This window comes from Grus americana, chromosome 2 (genome assembly GCF_028858705.1).
Source record: "Grus americana isolate bGruAme1 chromosome 2, bGruAme1.mat, whole genome shotgun sequence".
NCBI classification, from domain to species: domain Eukaryota; kingdom Metazoa; phylum Chordata; class Aves; order Gruiformes; family Gruidae; genus Grus; species Grus americana.
In genome coordinates this window covers 4,393,806-4,411,817 of record NC_072853.1, presented here as the reverse complement: position 1 = coordinate 4,411,817, position 18,012 = coordinate 4,393,806, and the positions used below count along the sequence as shown (strand labels likewise).

Genomic DNA, 18,012 nt, shown 5'->3' with positions numbered 1-18,012 from the left:
CTTCTTAAAGTCTGTGGTTGCACCACTGACTTTTCTTCATGTTGCTCCACTTGCCTTCAGTTTGGCTTCACCTCTGCTGCTCTGCTTGTATGGTACAAGATTTTTAGCCTCTACTCTGCTCTGGTTCAATCTTCTTTGTGGTTCAGCAGAAGCTGTTGAGAACAGGCATACCACAACCTAGAGCATTCAGCTCTTCACTTTAACCTTCCATTTTGTTCTGTTATCTGATCCTAAAAGTGTAATAGATGCAGAGTATTCACTGTTCCTGTGGAAAGCTGAGCCTGACCTTATAGTATTTGAGATGTTACATTTCTAGCTCCCTGACCTGTCAGTCCTGATCAACTCCTGGTGGCTTCTACTTGCTATAATATACTAATTTCTTCATTTTCAAAACTGACTTGATGTTCATCTTCCAGGACATGACAACTGCCCACAGCACCAAGCCAAGCAAGGAGCATCACTAATGACATGCAGAGGTCAGATAAGCATGTGAGCACACATACACTTATAATTGAAGCTGTTAGGTGTTTTTGACTGGATAAATGTCAGAAAGGGATGCTTTATTTCTGTGGTGCAGAGGAAGTCATAGGCTTACATCTGTGGGGGAAAACAGGAGACAGTCATAATTCCTACAGATGCATGAATTGAAGTTGCAAAACCAAAGTCATACTTGACTGAATACTGCATATTACCTAATCTCATCTTTTCAAAAGAGTTTTAGGTCTTCAGACTATTTCTTTAAATAACTGCTCTACTTTTAACTGAATACTTTCTCTTATCAGTTTATTCTGGTACAAGATAGTGGCTTGGCTTCCAACCCAGTTCCCATGAAGATAGTTAACACAGGATTCCTTCCTCTAACATCAGCACTAGCTAAATTCATTTATCACATAGTTGATAAGGGATAGCACATTTGGCCCTGGATTATTTTGCTGCTTTGGGCTGGTTCCCTCACTGTTTACAAGGTGTTTATAGGCAACAGTTTGTTGGAATTAACAGACTTGTCATTCAGGTTAAGGAGCAACTTGGTTAAGTCCTTGAGGAGCAGACAAAGTTGTTACCTTGACATAGTGATGTACATATTAGGACTAAGTATTTGAAGTGTTACACTTGCTTAAAATATGACTGTTATGAGCAGTCAAAATATCAAGTGAATGAGGCTTTGACAACTAGCAGAGTTATCCAGGTCATACTACAGTGACATTAATTTTGCCTAGAATTTCAAAAAAGCATACTGGATGGCTTGTTATAGGCTTTCTCCTGTTTCAGTTAGAGACTTTTAGAATCAATTCTAAACAAGTAGAATTGCCTGAATTTAGTCACTCAAGAATTCTTCCAGGAAAAAAAATCTTCATGTTTCAGAGTAGGATTTAATATATTAGCAGCTATGTAGGATTTCACAGGTCTTATTCATAAGCAGTAGTAGGTGCCATGCATCCCTATAATTAAGGCTCTGGCAACCTTTGATGAAACCACCACAGAAGTGAGTAGGACACTCAAATGGATTTAGAGAACATAACAGCTTCCACAACTTTTGCTATGAAGAATAGCTGATTCCAAAATAGTATTTCTAAGTATGGTTTCAGGAGCTTTCTAGTGTTGGTCCAGAAGTATCATCAGCTCACGCCCTGAGAGCAGGCTTACTGAACAGAGATCTGTAAGGACTGCAAAGGACAATCTGAAATAAAAACAAAGTGACCAGCAAATATTAAGTCAAACACTGCTCCTGCTAGCAGGTTAACTGGAGAAGGGATTACACATTTTTCAGGGAGACCTGTGGATTATAGCAGAGAAGCAGAGAACCAGTTAATATCCTGCTGAAAGCAGATTTTCTTACTTTTGTCCTAGTGTTATACTAGAGGCAAAGAGCACCTCACATGACTAATGACTCCTCCTCAAGCACAACATTTAACCTGAACACTTCAGTGAGCAAAGCATGCTGTACGTAAACAGATTGAGCCAACTAAAAAAGCTAGGGGAGGAAATAGAAAGGAGAAGAGTCAGAAGACATGACTGAGTCTGAAGGGCATGAGATTATTCTGCTTATTGAAACCTACTGTCAAGCCTTTGTTTAAAATTTAAGAACAAAGTAACCTCTCCTCCATCAAATTAATGATTAGCCCAAGTTGTAACCAGGATAATAGCATATTCTCTACATGCTATCAGTAACAGAAGTGATATTATCCATCATAATAAGAAAAGCAGTTTCATTCTTTACTTGCCATACTCACTGATAACTCTCAAGGCTCTATAAACTGAGGTTGGTCCTTGCAGTTCTTGCATCTTCAATCATGAGCACACACACACAATTGCCTAGCTACCAGGTTCCTCAAAGGCACAGGCATTGGCATGTGCTACATGTGTACTTGTGTGCCTTCAATGATAACACAGGAAGCTGAGAAAAACTATTCAGTTCTTGTAGCTTGTCAACAAGAAAGTACCTTTAGTATTTGACCAAGAAAGATCTTAAAGTTGATGTAAGTTACTGGTCAGCCCATGGAGGTATTTGACATTCTACATTTTAGACACTTGTCAGAGTGAGGAAGCCCTTAGGGTGAAAAATTTCACAGTTGTTGAAGCCTATTTTAATGAAAAGTATAACTTGCTCTTCTGGGCTGTATTTTATTTTGGCAGCTTTACTGAGAATGCTATGCTTAGTCATTTTACTTTTCCAATTACATTACCAGCTTATGCAATAAACTAATGTGTTTACTGTTTGAACAATAACCTGACAGATTTTTTGAGAACTAAGATTTGATTAAAGCAATGTGCAGTTAAGCATAATATATACTTAAATGTTTTCAATTTTAAGTGCTTAAATAGACTTGAAATATCTCAATGTTGCTTTCTGTAGCAGTCCAGATTTAACAGACAAAACACAGGCAACACCACATCCCTGTTATCTCATTTAAGTGAAATGCATTTATTGTCCTCTAAGACCTTTAAGCTTTTATTCTTCCAGTAGCATATTTTTAAGTTGAACATATTTACTCTATAAAAATATTTCTGCAAAATAAATGAGCAGACTTTTGACCCATGAGCTTCTCTGGAGAAGTACAGATCACTATACAGTACCAATCAACTATAGTTCAAAAGGTCACTTTCATTTTGTTTTAAACCTTTATTTTTAAGCAAAAAAATACTTAAATTTCTAAGTTGCAATTCTACATTAAAACAGCCATAATGTGACATATTAGTACCCTTAGCTTGCATTCTGGTTTTGAATTAAGTTGCAGTGAGCTTAATTGGGGTAGACAGTTCAGGAATAACATTGTTTTACTGGAAAAGAATTAATCCTGCAGGAAAATAATTCATGTGTTGTCTGCAAAATTCTTGAAACTTATACACACTGCAGTTTGCATTGACTGCAAATAACCTAAAAAAAGTTTTGGCCAGGAAAACTCTCAGCTCACCTTCTCTTCAGGACTTAGTACACCCTTGCTCACCACTCATCATATGTGAAGTCTGGAGAAACAGGATGAATATAAAATATGCAACTAGATCCTGTATTTTCCCCCTGAAAGAATAATTGTCCTGTAACAATAAGCTTCAACCAGGCATAAACCTTCACTGGCATGGAGTGCAAAAACTCTGCAAATAGTGTTATCAGCCTTCAAAACATGGAACTGACATTAGCAGAGACACAAGTCTCCCAAGTACAGTGTGAAATGTTAACTCCTTCTGAAAAAATAGTGCAATCAAAACATTCCAGTTTAAGACACACAAGGGGTACCATGCTCAGCCATCTGGGTAGGATCTTGAGTGGCCTGACCCCAGATTTCTTTGCTGTATGGAACATGTATGTGCCTCTTCACACGCTCAAGGTAACACTGAGAAGCTTAAACCCCCCCTTCAGATGCAAAAAGACAACTTGCATAGCTTTAGTCTTAGTTGCTCACAAACAGCTACAGTTTATCCTATGAGGCTAACAAATTAACAAGGGAAAGTTCTGGGCTCTTGCTTTATCAGATACAATGGAGCCAAGAAGTTTCCACCTTTGGCTTCCTGGTTTGTTCTCAGTCTAGTCCAATATTTTATTTTTTTTTCAGTGAAAGCCAAGAATTGGCCAGTATTATTTGAAAAGATATCACTATTACCCAGAAAATTGAAAAGTTATTTAATCCCTACATCAACCATGAGCAAGAAAATGAAGCATTATAATGGCACTAGCATAACCATACCAGGTACAAATTAGAAAGACTGGTGGACCAGCATTGAATAAAAAATAAGGAACCTATTTTTATTTGAATATTCATCACTGGCACACTTCCACTTATTTTCCAAGTTACAGGTAGATGCAATATTAATAAACTTAATACTGCTACTAGAGATAAAGCATTGCTTTCATTTGCACAGTACTTCTACACTGACCACGCTAATTTAGATGCAAGATGGAGATGTTATAATGACAGAGCTGAAGTATTTAGGCACACTAACATTACACTCTGCCCTTATTAGACAACATACCCTTATGTTAAAGCTTGGGGAACTATTACCAGCACATCTAGAACACCTCTCTAGTTCAGACTATTTTTTCAAGTACAAAGCAATTTTCCTGTGCTTGAAGCACAGAACCACAGCAGTTATCCCCTTTCCTAGGGAAGATCTCCCACATCATTTGGACTGCAGCAATTTCTGCATGTAACACTGAAAGCTTATTCCCTACTTAAAAATTGTCTTTTGTAAGCTATGGTGTATATATGCAGTCTTAATACAGTAATTGCTGTGTAGGGACTTCAGGCTTTCTCTAGTAGATACATTCGACTACTGGCCACTTACCAGCCTATGGCTTTGCCAATGGAAAAGCCCCTAAAACTTCAAAGATCAGTGAAAACCATCAGAGGTACATCAATTACTAAATTCCCAGTAGACAGAATGAGGTTGTGATCCACAATCAAGGCAACTTGTTGTCAAGTTCACTGAAGGATCCTGCAAGTGAGATATTTAGAAATACCTACCCAGACTCCTTACAAAGCCACCCAGACAGCAAGCCTGTTGACCAAAAGCTTCTGAAAGAGGCTGAAGTTAAAGGAACAGTGTAGCTATTATTGTATCAATGATAAATTTAGGCATTCATTACAACCAGTTATTCAGTAACCAGCCTTAACACAGAACTGGAACAGATCTCTTGGAAAAAGTGTTAGTTTAGGAGCATAGTTAATGAGGAAGAGAAAGCTGCTAAGTGCAGCTCAAGGAAATACTCTGCAGCATTGGGCTGCTAGAATGAGCTGAAAGTTTGTAGTCTAGTGAACATGTATATTTTGTAATTTACAGGAAAAAGTGGTCAATAACTGCAAGTGTAACTTTCCATGAAGTGACTTGTGCAGAGGTAGGAAGATGCAAAGAAATCTGTTCAATGACTACAGAGTCAAGTTTATACTGAACATCCAAGACATTAGGCTTCACATAGACAGAGTGGTATTAATTACATCTAGCCATGAACAAGCTAAGAATACCCTGAAACAAAGTAGTAAGGCTCTATCTTAAAAGTCATCATACCAAAGACTATTACTTGCCCACAAGTCTATCCTACTGTTCCTAACCAGTAGAAGAATTACTAACAATTTAATATCAAGCCCACTAGATGAATAAGCATCTATGGAAGATCCTAGTACAAGATTCACTGGACAGGAACCCAGACCCTTTTATATGCAGCTTAACTGGGGACTACCACACAGTTGAAAGGCCATGGTAGATATACTTTTAGCTAGCATTCCAGCCCAGCTCATATTCATACAAAGAAGATTAGAGATCCCACTAGAACTACAGGGTCAAAAGGCTGTTTTTTGTTTTACAAATGGCACCCTGAGTTGTCACACAAACTATCTTGGAGTGACCATCTGGAAGAGGACACACATTATCTTGTTCAATGCCATTTCTCCAGTAGACCGAGAGATCCACTACTGTGCAGCTGCATATTGAGAGTTTTGAACAGACCATACCTGGAAAACAACAAATTGGAAAGGTGCTTTGAAAGCAAAGCAGCAGAAAAAAACTCCAACTGTAAGGCCAGCAATGACTGTAAAAGCATGAAGGGTCCAGTAACTGTCAGCTTACTCCCCTTTTCAGCCCACTGAAGGACCTACATGTTTTGACTTTAAGGCTGTGACAGCCAATGTGAACGACAGAGCCACAGAAGTGTTACAATGTTAGAAACAGTCAGGGTGACTCCCACACTGAGAGTTTAAGCCTTTTCCCTCACTAGACCAAAGTTAGGAGCAGAACAAGAGCCAAGAAAAATAACAAGAACACACCTACATCACAAGCCGACTCCCCCAGATATATTTCAGACAGCAAACAGGACATGTGCATTAGATGTGTTAGAGCAAGCTGTGCATTTGTTTTGGGTTATTTTTTGAACTCTTGGGAGTTAGCTGGCCAGCCACACTACTCTAAGGAGCAATAGTTCAGCCTGTCAGATCACTCCTCTGGGAGTACCCAGAGCCAGACTGCACAGGCCAGTGTACTTGCTCAGATATTCCCCTCGTAAAAGGGGAGGAGTATTTTTATCCTGCATGCACTCCTCCTCCCTCCCCACAAAACCCTGAAGTTCTTGTTACCTGGAAGCAAAGCTCCAGCATCAAGACTATTTTAACCATTGATTCCTGATCCTTCTATTGTACTACTGATAAACAAGTTGTAGGTTAAACAGCACTCAGATGAAGTGTATTCTGGAAGACTGCTTGCTGCATGTAAGCGATGGTAGGAAATTAAGTGGCACTGAAATCTGACTGTTCTGTAGTCATCGCTTGTTGAGTTAAGCCATTGTTTTCTGGACGTGGTCCAGGAAGACTGATCATATCATCTTCATTCTGTCCTTGAATATAAGTGTGACATGCAGTTGTGCTTTTGTAAGACAGCATTTTGGGTTCAGCCTCCAGTTAGATCATTTATTTATCTGGCACTGAAGGGTGATAATGGCTTGTTTTCAAGTCTCCAAAATAAATGAACTATACTGCATGCAGAAGTAGTCCAGGCCAGCCAGCAGAGGACAGAAAATATGCAGGGTCAGCATAACACTGGTTTCAATTTCAGTTACAAAAACATTAGAGCTCTCATTTAAAACAAGATGAGGAAACTAGGTTCTCTGCTCTGCTAAAAGCACCAGTCTTGCTCTCCTCAGAACATTGATAAAATCCACCTCAGATATAGTTTAGCAAAACAACTCAGGGGTGATGCTTTCCTGCTGCTGTTTACACACTAAGATTTTTAAAACCATCTTCAGTCTATTCCTTAGGGCTAAGCTTTGTTTACCTCCTGCCCTTTTATGCCTTGCTACATGAGTAGCAGCTATTGACTGACAATTTCAGTCTTGCAAGGAAAGTAGGTCTCAGTCTATTCCCAGAGCACCTCAGGCCCCCAGATTAGTCTTCATATAACACTGCAAAAGAGACTGCTAGTCAAGCCTAAAGCATCAAGCCAGCCAGGTGTCCTAAAGGTAAAGAGACTAGTTTAATAGTCTATATCCTTCATAGATGGGAGTCCTGGAAAGCAAGTCTTCCTCAGCTATAACTGGGTTTTGACAGTTTTATTAGTTGTCCATGTTGTGGAGTCCAACCTCCCATCACCTATATATTGATATTCATGTTTGAGCACACTACATGCCCGTAAGAGCCAAAACTAAGGTCAGAAGCAGCTCCTAAGGCAAACAAAATCATTACCCAACAAAAGCCTTGTGTCCTGATGCTTGCCAGAATCATTTGCCCAAGAGCAAGTTTGATGAGAAAACCTGGCTGCTTCTCCCAAGTTGTTATAATGCAGTATGCCAGCTGCAGTCTAAATGACTTTACAGCACTTGTTGGAAATACCAGCACTAAGGGGCTTTAGTTAAGCTACTGTGTGCCAGTTTCCCTAAGATGGCAGTTCACAGCACACAAACCACTCAGTGACTCAGACACTGCAGTGCTGCGAATCCAGTGCTGAGATGCCTAACGTTCAGCTTTTAACTTGAGGCAAATTCAGTCTCTGGCAACTCTGTCAGAGGTCTAGATTTAATAGTATGAACTCAGCTCTTTTTCATGCAGAGTATCTTATTCGGCTTAGAGGAGTGCACTGTGATACCGAGGCAGAATAACCAGTTTATTCAAGATAGGAATAACTATTCAGTGCTAGGATTCAAGGGACCCTCAGTTGCAGCTGGAGGACATAATATCCTTTACCAGTGGAAGTTTTGGGTGGTTACTCCAAGTAGGGCTGTGACCCAAATGCAAGATGTGTGGGTAACTGATAAGCTGCTGACCATAAAACAGTCACCTGACTAGCAGCAGCAGCTTACCAAAGCATGTAAATTCTTTAGTTCACAGCACAGAGGTCCACAGCTTAACAGTGTCTGCTTCCAGGCTTGGTTTCTGGGCTGTTCAAGATCTCCTGTCTGAAGGGTGACTAACTGAAACATCAGCTATCTGTCAAGCTACACACACAGTGTCACTCATCCTGACAGCAGGCATTCTGCTTCAGCTTTCTGGCAACTGAATTTGCCAGAATCATTTGTATTTTCTGCTTCTGTATGGCAATTTAAATTCACAGTTCTGCTGCAAAGTTTATTAGACTTGTTAAAGCAGTTACTAGGCAAGAATAATGCTCTTAGGAAAAGTATTGTTTCAAACACTCCTATCAGTTTAGCACTGGTATATTAAACCAAGTGACAATCATTGCATTATTTCTCCCAAGTTAACCACACTGTTGAAGGGAAGCTGTTTAGTAAGGCTGACAATATGCTACAAGTTGAAGGACCAGGAACTCTACCAGAATACTTATCAAATCAGTTATGTTTTCTCTAATGGAAACAACTGCACACAAGGCTATGCCATTGTCAGTGTAGTTTTGATGAATCTTATGCCTATAGCTGAAATAAGTCACAGCCTGGGATCTTGCAAATATTACAGGTAAAGGTCATGGGAGCGACCCTCACAAAGCCCAACTGCAGCACAAAACAGTTCATGTTACCAGTTACTCTGCAAACTAAAGCTTCCTTCTCCATCACATGACAGCCTCATCACTTCCACAGCAGCTCTCCTGGCAGATCAACTGGAAAGCCCCATTTCAACTCCAATAGCTTCGCCTCTGTTCAGCCTGCTTTTACACTAACCATCACATTAAAGCCAGTTTGAAAAACAAGCTTCACTTGCACTTATCTCAAGCATGACACCACTGCATGTGCACTGTTTTCACGCACTGCTCTATCATTCGATGCAAGTATTTTAGGGTGGCTTCTACTGTTAGGAGTAACAGCAGAGGTACAGAACTGGCTACCTACTCTAGGAATTGAAGCTTGAAGTCAGGAGGTGTTTAACCAAGAACAGCAGCAGCACATCACAGGCAGTTTACAGATTAAGCTAGACAAGATCAATTGCTACTATGTAAAGGAAATGTTTGCTTAAATCATTGTCTGCTGAAAGTACAGAAGTGTTACATGCAACTATTCACAACTGCAGGCATCATCTAGCAGCTAGTAGGTAATTTCAGCCATCAGCTTCCCACCTAGCCATTTATAAGATGCCTCTCAAAGCTTAAACAGCTTTTCTAAGCTACTCAGTTGGCAACACATTTTCACTCCAAGAAGATTTTTCACTGGTGAAATACTCTGCAGGTACCATCCAAAGTTAGTAGCTTTTAGGAATGATCCATCTAAAACAAGTTTATACAGGGATGGAGGCAGAGTCCACACATTCCAGCCTAAGCACACAAGCAGAGCAATATTAAATTACCAAGACCTAACTTTCTGGCTGTCAGTGAATCCAGGACTGGAGTGAGTTTAAAGGTAATTAACCTCTGAGGTCACAGCCTTGTGAGGTGGATCCAAATTCAGCCTGCTTTCTCTAAGCTCCTCAAAGTCTGTATTTCCGCATTGCAGAATAAAGGCAGTTGCTTCAGAAAGCTCCTCAAATAGGCTACACATTTGTTTCAGTTTGAAAAATTTAGGTCACATGTACTTAGACATGCAAGCATGTGTATTGTTTCAGTCAGTTACACCATGCTTCATTGGAAGCCACATAAATATTCCACTTGTGTCACCCCACTGAAGAGGCACATGAACAAAGTTGCACTTAATGAATTTTGTTGTAACATGACACAGTAGCAGCAAGTTCACCAGCTATGTCAGTCTACCTACCTTCTCACCACTAATGAAGGACACCTCCAGAAGACAGCATCCTCCCTTGTCAGTTTGTATAAGTGTACTTAAGATAGACTGAATTGGTAAGTCATTTCAGCTTTGAGGGAGAGGGCTGCTTTCAATTGCAAGCAGTCCCCATAGCATCCAAACAAGACCATGTCAGCAGATACTGCTCATTGCTTTCTCAATGACAAACTTCCAGAGCACAGCAGGTTCCCACAGGAGTTAACATTCATTACACAAGAGGGTTATCTATAGAACCATAGATTTTCAATTTTACTGAAGATGCCTCAGTTGTACCTAACTGAGTACAAGAACTGCTAGCATTTCCTCACTTAGAGGCACGAGCCAATCCATGTAAACTGGCCTCTGATATTACGAATAGCTAACTAAAATAGAAGTTGTTCCACTGATCCCATCCATTACATCATTGAAATTGTTATTTTATCATGAAAACTCCCTTAAATACCCAATTTAATCTCATTTATACAGGAATGAAGCTCTCATTTCCAAGACAGCAGCTGCCACTACCTTTGACGGACACAGGAACTCATAGATGGTTTTGGATGCCTCAGACTACTGGACGCAGTTTTAGGAGCTAAAGGTAGTGTCGGCTTTCCAAACTTAAGTAAAAAGTATTTCTAGAAGCATTTATAGCTAACATGTCAACTAAATACCTTAATCTCTTATCTGAAGCCCCTTTCCTTATTTAGGAAGGTAAAAATTAGGCCTGTTGAACATTTTGTCATGCCAGTATAACCATTAAACAAACCAAGGAAGACCTTATCTTTTGCAATACTGGTGTGGGGGGAAGGCGGCATACACAAGTTATGTCACAGTGCAATCACATCAACAACTACTTCTGCCAGATACTATGAAAAAGCCTGACTTCTAGAGGGAACAGTATTCACCAGCTCTTTCTTTGAGCTCAAGTGCCTGCTCAAGCCATATTTCATTAAATATTTTAGTAGCACTCTGATCAACATGGCACAGATCATACTGGAGCAGTTTTTACAGAGCAGTAAGGATACATGCCGTAACAGTGCAATTTCTTCTCATGAATCCTCAGTGTTGCAATTTTCTGTCTGTGCTCTGCACTTGCAGCACTGCCTATTCCTGTAGGTCCCCTTGTAACATCTCTCCTTTCCTGAAGGAAAAGTCACCTCCTCTGTCCAACATCTAACATCCTGCAATCTTTCCTATCCTTTCCCCATTTTAATTCACAGCATTAGCCAAGCTCTAGCAACATTGATTCACTCACCGCACCCAGTGCCAAGTCAGCCTTGGCTAAATCTTTTCCTCCCCTCCCTTTTTCCTCTATACATAGAGAATATTGGAGGCCAACCACTACAACAAAAAACTGCCCCACAGGGATAATATTTTTCAAGGTCAAACACAATTTCTGCACCTGCTAAAGGGGCTAGATTAAGGCATCTTAGAGTTACAAATCACTGATAACATAATCTTAAGGAAAACTTCTGCTTCCACAGGAGATTTAAGAGTTAATTGCAAAGTAATTTCTTCCCCCAGTAATCTCCCACCATCATATCAGACTAGGTGAGGTGAGACTCAACTGTTTTATGGTGAAGCATTGAGATCAGGTTACAGATTAAGTGTGGAATTATTCAAATGGCAGACTAGTCAAGTTTAATAGTCTGCAAAGCTACAGTAATTTCCATCTCTGGTCCCTTTGTCAAGTCCTCTTCCAGCACACTCACCACCCAACATAATCCCAAAGGGGCACTCAGCCACCTCTTTCTCATCCCATGTTCACCTCATTAGGACTCACTATCCCAGATACCCCAGTCAAGCCTTTTCACCACCACCTTACTCATCCCACATCCACTCCTCACCCCTTCCCAACCTCTGCAGCCCCACACCTCCATTGGCCCAAATCCCTCACCATAGAACTCAACCCTTTCCAATTTCCACCTCACTCATTTCTCATCCCTTTCCCTCCTTTGCAGCCTCACATCTCCCTCACCCAAAACCTCCTCATCCCCTTCCCATCATCACAGTCCCACATACCCCTCACCCCCAAGCATCTCAGCCCTTTCTCCTCTCCCTCACCCCCAAGCCCTTCCTCACCTCCACCCGCCCCTCCTCTCCCTCACCCCACAACTCCCTAACCGCTCTTTGCCTTCACATCCCTCCTCCTCACTCCAGGCACCCCCTGCAGCTCAACCGCCCGCCGCCGCCGCGCCACCCCCGCCCCCCGAGGCCCCTCGCCCGCCGGCCCCCTTACCTGCCCCCGGGTCTCCCCCTGCACCCGGGACCTGCTCCGTGCGGCGGGGGAGGCGGCGGTGCCGGGAGGTGGCCGCGGCGGCCGGCGGGGAGGGTGGGGGGGAAGGAGGGAGGGGTGAGGTCACTCACGGCGGCACGAGCGCGACGGGCGACACCGGGCAGCAGCGGCCGCTTTATACCGGGCTCCTCGGAAACCGTCTCTCGCTTCCGCTTCCGCCCCCTCCCCGCCCCCTCCCCGCGCCTGGGGTCATGAATATGCAGCAAGGGGGCGTGGTCCGGGGGGGCGGCCGCGGGCGGGCGGGGGGCGTTGCTAGGGCGACGGGCGGGCGGGCTACGGGGGCGACACGGCATCCCCCCAGGGGCGGGGGGCTCTCCCACCTGAGGGGGGGCCGGGAAGGGCAGCGGCCGGTGGCCGGGCAGGGTCAGGTGGAGCGGCCGTTCCCGCTGCCACCTCTCCCGGGGCCGAAGGGGAGTTCCTGGCCGGAAAGGGAGCCCGTCGCGTGGGTGGAGGCTGCCACCTGATCATCCCCCACCGAGATATGGTGCGTTTTCCACAGAAACTCGGAGGGCGACATGGCGCAGAGCCCCCTCCCCTGTCTGAAAAAGTTGTGCCAAGTGCAGCTCCAAACTAACAACTTCGAAAGTGCTGGAGCAGACGCCCTTCCCTACCTGAGATACTGCAAACACGTGGGCCCAAAATTGTCGAAAATTTTCCTTCATCGTGAGGAAAAATAATACCTTTTTCCTCAGGTTTGGCCACACGTTCCTGCCCCTGTTGCTCCATCCCTGCCGGAGGCCATGAGCCCCCTCTCCACATGTCCAGCACCGCACCGGGCAACCATCGCCTGCCCCGTGCAACGGTGCAATTAGCATTCATCGTGTCTATGATATACAACACTCAATACACAACATGCAGCAACCCCCAGGAAATTAAAACGCTTCAGTCCTGATTGCAGCCATAGTCCTGCTGCATGGTAAGAACCCCCTGCCAACTTGCCTTAAAAGGCCACATTTTTTTTAGCAGAAGCATGTGGGGTTTTTATTCCCAATTACTTACATCTCCTAGCCTTAATTGTGCTGACTACATTGGGCAGGGTAGCGTAATATTTAATTTTCATTGCTTGCATAAAGTGGGGATGCATAAAGTAGCGTGTGACTGGCATGTAAAAATGCACGTTACGTTGCATAAGTGTAATTGTTTTCTCTTTCTTGACACGCCGTTAGGTATATATTCCAAAACAATTTTTTTTATTGTGAACTTCTTTCTCTGCAGCTCATGAATAAATAAACCACGAAGCATACCAGACTTAAGAAAAAGGAAAACCACAGAAGGCAAAATGGAAGAACCTTACACATCTACAGAGTATTAAAAAGCAATATGAATCTTGAATCTAACAAAACTACTATGACTGCAAGCCCTAAAGAAACAAACAAAAAAAGACATAAATCTTTTAGTCTAGAATGCTATTATCAATACGTATTTATTTTTGGGTTAATTCAGACCAAGGACTGAAAAGCATGCAAGACCACAATCATGCACAACTAAATTAATCATCGGCTGGTGAGGATTCCCAAAATCCACTCAAAGAATGATGGGGTTTTTGACATACTACTGATGTTTATAAATGTTGTAATGACATTGCTAGCTTTTTGAAAAACAATGTGGCAAAATAATTCTCTTAATTAGCCAAGTGGTAAAGATAAAGCTACCATACTGACGACAGCCTAGTGTTAACGCCTACTCTTGACAGTAGTAAAACAACATCCATTATATCACAACTGAATGTATGTAGTATAGTTTAATAAAACATTAAAGTTTATTCCACAGAAGAAACAAAATATACCTATATTTATAGTAGTAGAAAAGTCTAATGACTTGTGGCAAGAGAAAAGACTTTAGTAGAAATTATATGAGACCCTAACACAGCTGAAATCCCCGAGTAGGGATCTCAGGATGTGAGTGTAGTTACGACTTCTGAAATGTGCTTCTTGTTACCCATAAATCTGTGGCAGCCTGGGCTGCCTGATATGTTGGCACTTCCCTTTAAAATATATCAAAAAATAGGGGGTTTTGGTCCTTTTGTTGCCTGCCATTGTGGCAAAGCGTGGTCCTTACCTTGTGCTGGCATTTTAGACCTGTTCTGGCAATGTCCAGACATGTCCGGACGTGTCCAGATATTTCTCCATTTTATTTCCTCATGTGATTTTCGTTTTAAGAGTTGTTAACTCAGCCTTTAGCTGAGCTGAGAGTCAGAAAGGGTAATTTTCCATAAAACAAACATTCTAGTTTAAAAAAAAAATCCATTTTTTTATAATGAGAGTGAGGGGGTGGAAAAAAAAATCCAAGGAAGCAGACCCACCTTTTCCCTCTGAGGTTCTTACTCAACTCCAACTATTTAGCCCATAATAAATAAACATGTCCTCAAGTCTTGGCAGGGGAGAAGTGAGTGTCAGTCAAGAGACTGATGTGCTGTCCGGACGTGTGCTACGTTGCCTGGGAGAAGGACTGATGTTTGTGGGACCGATGTTTGTGGGACTGGGAGAAAAACCCCTAATTTGTGGTTGAGAGTGAGGTTGGAGACACGCTCTCCTTCCCGGTGTTTGTGAGGGTCTGCTAGTAGTGGGTCCCTGCTCAGCAGGGTGGTGGTTGTGAGTCCCGTTCCTCCATGCAACCAAGGAACTATGGAATGTGTAGGAGTTGAGGCACCTCAGCAAGAGTTTTCCCTAAAGAAAACATCCAGAAGTCACCTTAAAATCGCTCTATGACTCTTTATTATGCATGTTTCAATTTTGTGAGTCGCATAGTTGGAGAAACCCCTAAAGTACCGATCCCTTGCTTATCCTTGCTTCCACTGGTTTGTTTGGCATGCAGTATCCAAGGACTTTAAAAAAACCAAAATCTATGGGACCTCTGAACACTGGAGAGCAATATCCTGCTCTAAGAGCCTTGCCCTCTGTCTTGACATAGAAATTGGAGCAAGGGGTCTTCCCTATGTTAATGAGATGTTAATTAACCAGACGGCAGGATCATCAACAAGCTGCCGTGAGTTTTCTCTACTCCATTTCACAGGTACTTGGCTTACAAAATTGTTATGAAAATTTACCATCCAGCCAAGCCAAACAAACAACACCCCCCCAATATTATTTTACATGCGTGTCAAAAGAAAAAACTTGCCGCAGGCGAAGTGGGTGAAGGAATTTTACGAGGCTGTGTCTGATCCTCCCTCTCCCCTCCCTCAGACAGTTAAAGAAATGTTTGTATGATGAAAGGGGTAAGGGAGCAGAGGACAGCTGGTTAGGAATTAATGAAATGTTTGAGCATTATCATGTGATAATGGATTTAGCTGACTGTTTGCCAGTGTTCAGATCTAGTGTGAATTGCTTTGTGTGAAGTGCTGGGATTCCTAGATTATACAAACCTCATGAGACTGCTGCTAAACCCTTACAAGCTGTGACTTTAAAAAAAAAAAAAAAAGGTTGTTCTTCATCCGGATGGACAAAAGCCCACAGGATTGTTTTGACTTGCTTTTAGACTTAATGACGTTTGACACGACCAGCTCTTAGAGGTGTCTCCTAATGGGGAGTGGCCATGGGTTTGGGATGCCTGAGCCTAGACTTGAAGCAAATCTGAGCACCTAGAAGCCCAGGCGAGGTCTCCCAGCCAGGACACTCATAAACAGGACATGAAAAATGAGTCTCAACTTTTATACATTTGGCCTGTAACTTATCCCCAGGGTGTCACCAAAGGGTGAGATATCTGATGGGAAACCCGTGCTCTAGTCTTGAAACTGCTGTTTGTCCTTCTTCCCACCCTCCCCCAGTATGCTGTCATTAAGCTGGAATTTTAATGGCTGTGTAAAATGGCCCGTGCCCCTTGATGCTTTGATTTTGGTTTTTTGTTTTTGGTTTGGTTTTTTTTTTTTTGGGGGGGGGTTGGTTTTTTTGTTTGTTTGCTTGTTTGGGGGGGGGGTTGTGGGTTTTTTTACCCCTAGAAGCATTAGGATGCTTCTGGTTTCTGCCTGTCAGATGACGGCTGTAGACTTGCGGCAAGCCGACCAAAGATATTTTCTCTGGATGCAGACAAATTTTAAAAAGGTCTTACAGACAGCAGGATGCTGTGCGAGTTTGTGACTGGGACCCAGACAGGCAGATTTGCTGGTCAATTTAGGTTGCCTGTGGTAGCCAAAATTGAATTCTGAGAGCCAAATGGCTTCAGACAGGACCTGCAGGTATAGAGCGTGACCCAGCCCTTTGCCCTGTCTCGTGCCCAAAGTTTATGCATCTGGAGCCAGTTGGCTCATGTCACCCTAGAGCAATGTCAACAGTCCTAAGCAAACAGGCGTGGTGCAGGTGTAAGAATCTCTGCCTTTCTCCCGGGCTGAAACCTGGAGTAAAAGACGCTAATACAGGCTGTAAGATGCATTTGCTGCTGCCGCCACTTGTGAGGTCTCATCACGAGTTCATGCCTTGAAGAATGAGAGTTCCCTATCATTATTTTCCTGGTTTGCACAGCTAAAAAGTGACTGCAAAAATTATCCTGCCTCTTGAATTTATGTGGTCTATAATAATCTTCATAATAAAACTGCGAGGAATTAAGCTTTATAGTTGACAAGGAATGACTTGACAGGCCTTCAAGAACTGTGGCTTTCAGTCCTCACTTATGTGCCAAGAGCAGTTAAAATGCTGCTAGACAGCATTTGAGAACTGCAGGACTTGCTCAGTTCAGTCACTTCTTCCCTTGCAATGGAGAGATCAGAACCTCTATTTTTTTATGCTATTTACTCTTTTCTGTTTCTCTCCGCTTGGGCAATGAGCTGAGATTAGTCAGTTTTCGTTCCGAGCTGCCTCATATTAGACCATGACTATGATGTTTATGAGGTTTCCGTTGCTGCACAGGGATATTTGTACTTTGGTGTCTCTATTTTTTACTCAAAGCCAAATTGAAAAACGGATTCATTGTCATCATTTTGGGTTTGCAAAGAACCAAAACCCTGAACCAAAGCCTGAAGTACAGGAGGCTGTTTAAGTCTGAGATGATTTTCAAGTGACTTCGTTCTCATTAGCTTCACCCTGGTGAAAGCTGGCCGGTATTATTGCCAGTTTACACTGGTGAACACAGAAAAAAGACCAGTTAGTTTTCTGGCTGCACAGGCTCCTGCAGCCTGCCGGAAAGCCAACTTTACTGAAGTTTCACCTGAGAGATCTTGGTTCCTTAATGCTTTCTCGTAACAACACAACTTTTCATGAATTAATTTATAGATGATAGCCAGTTGGGCTAGTCCAGTACAGAATAAAATAGCGTATTTTATCTGGTCACAACACAAATGCTTAGTCTACAGCTCTAGTCACTAAAACATGACCTCTAGTTAACCGAGCATTTATCCCTATTCTTCCCTTCTTGTTTTGCAGCCTTTCAGCTACAGCTGGATTTAAACTACACAGATGTTATTGGGCACGTCTGTTTTGATCACCCAGGTGGGACGTGAAGCCTCTATAGCCTTCCTGGAGGACTCGCTTTACTCTTTGCTCTGCTAAGGCCTGTTACAACCACACGTTGTGATTTATCTCATCTCTCCCCTTGCCTAATCGGTCACATACCTAATCGGCGTTTGCAATATTCTGGGTCCCTGCATAGACAGGATTGCAAATTGTTT

At 42.5% G+C, this 18,012-nt stretch overlaps 1 protein-coding gene across 5 annotated transcripts in view; it reads right to left on the bottom strand.

Annotated features, from left to right (window-relative positions):
* Positions 1–18,012, bottom strand: part of SLC45A4 (solute carrier family 45 member 4) — an 87,885-nt gene that overhangs the window by 51,647 nt on the left and 18,226 nt on the right. The window contains exon 1 of one of the 5 annotated variants that reach the window (XM_054817107.1): positions 12,488–12,569. The exons of 2 other annotated variants lie outside the window; for them this stretch is intronic. The gene's annotated coding sequence lies outside the window, so the exon portion shown is untranslated. 2 more of the 5 variants (XM_054817103.1, XM_054817102.1) reach the window with 2 other exon arrangements.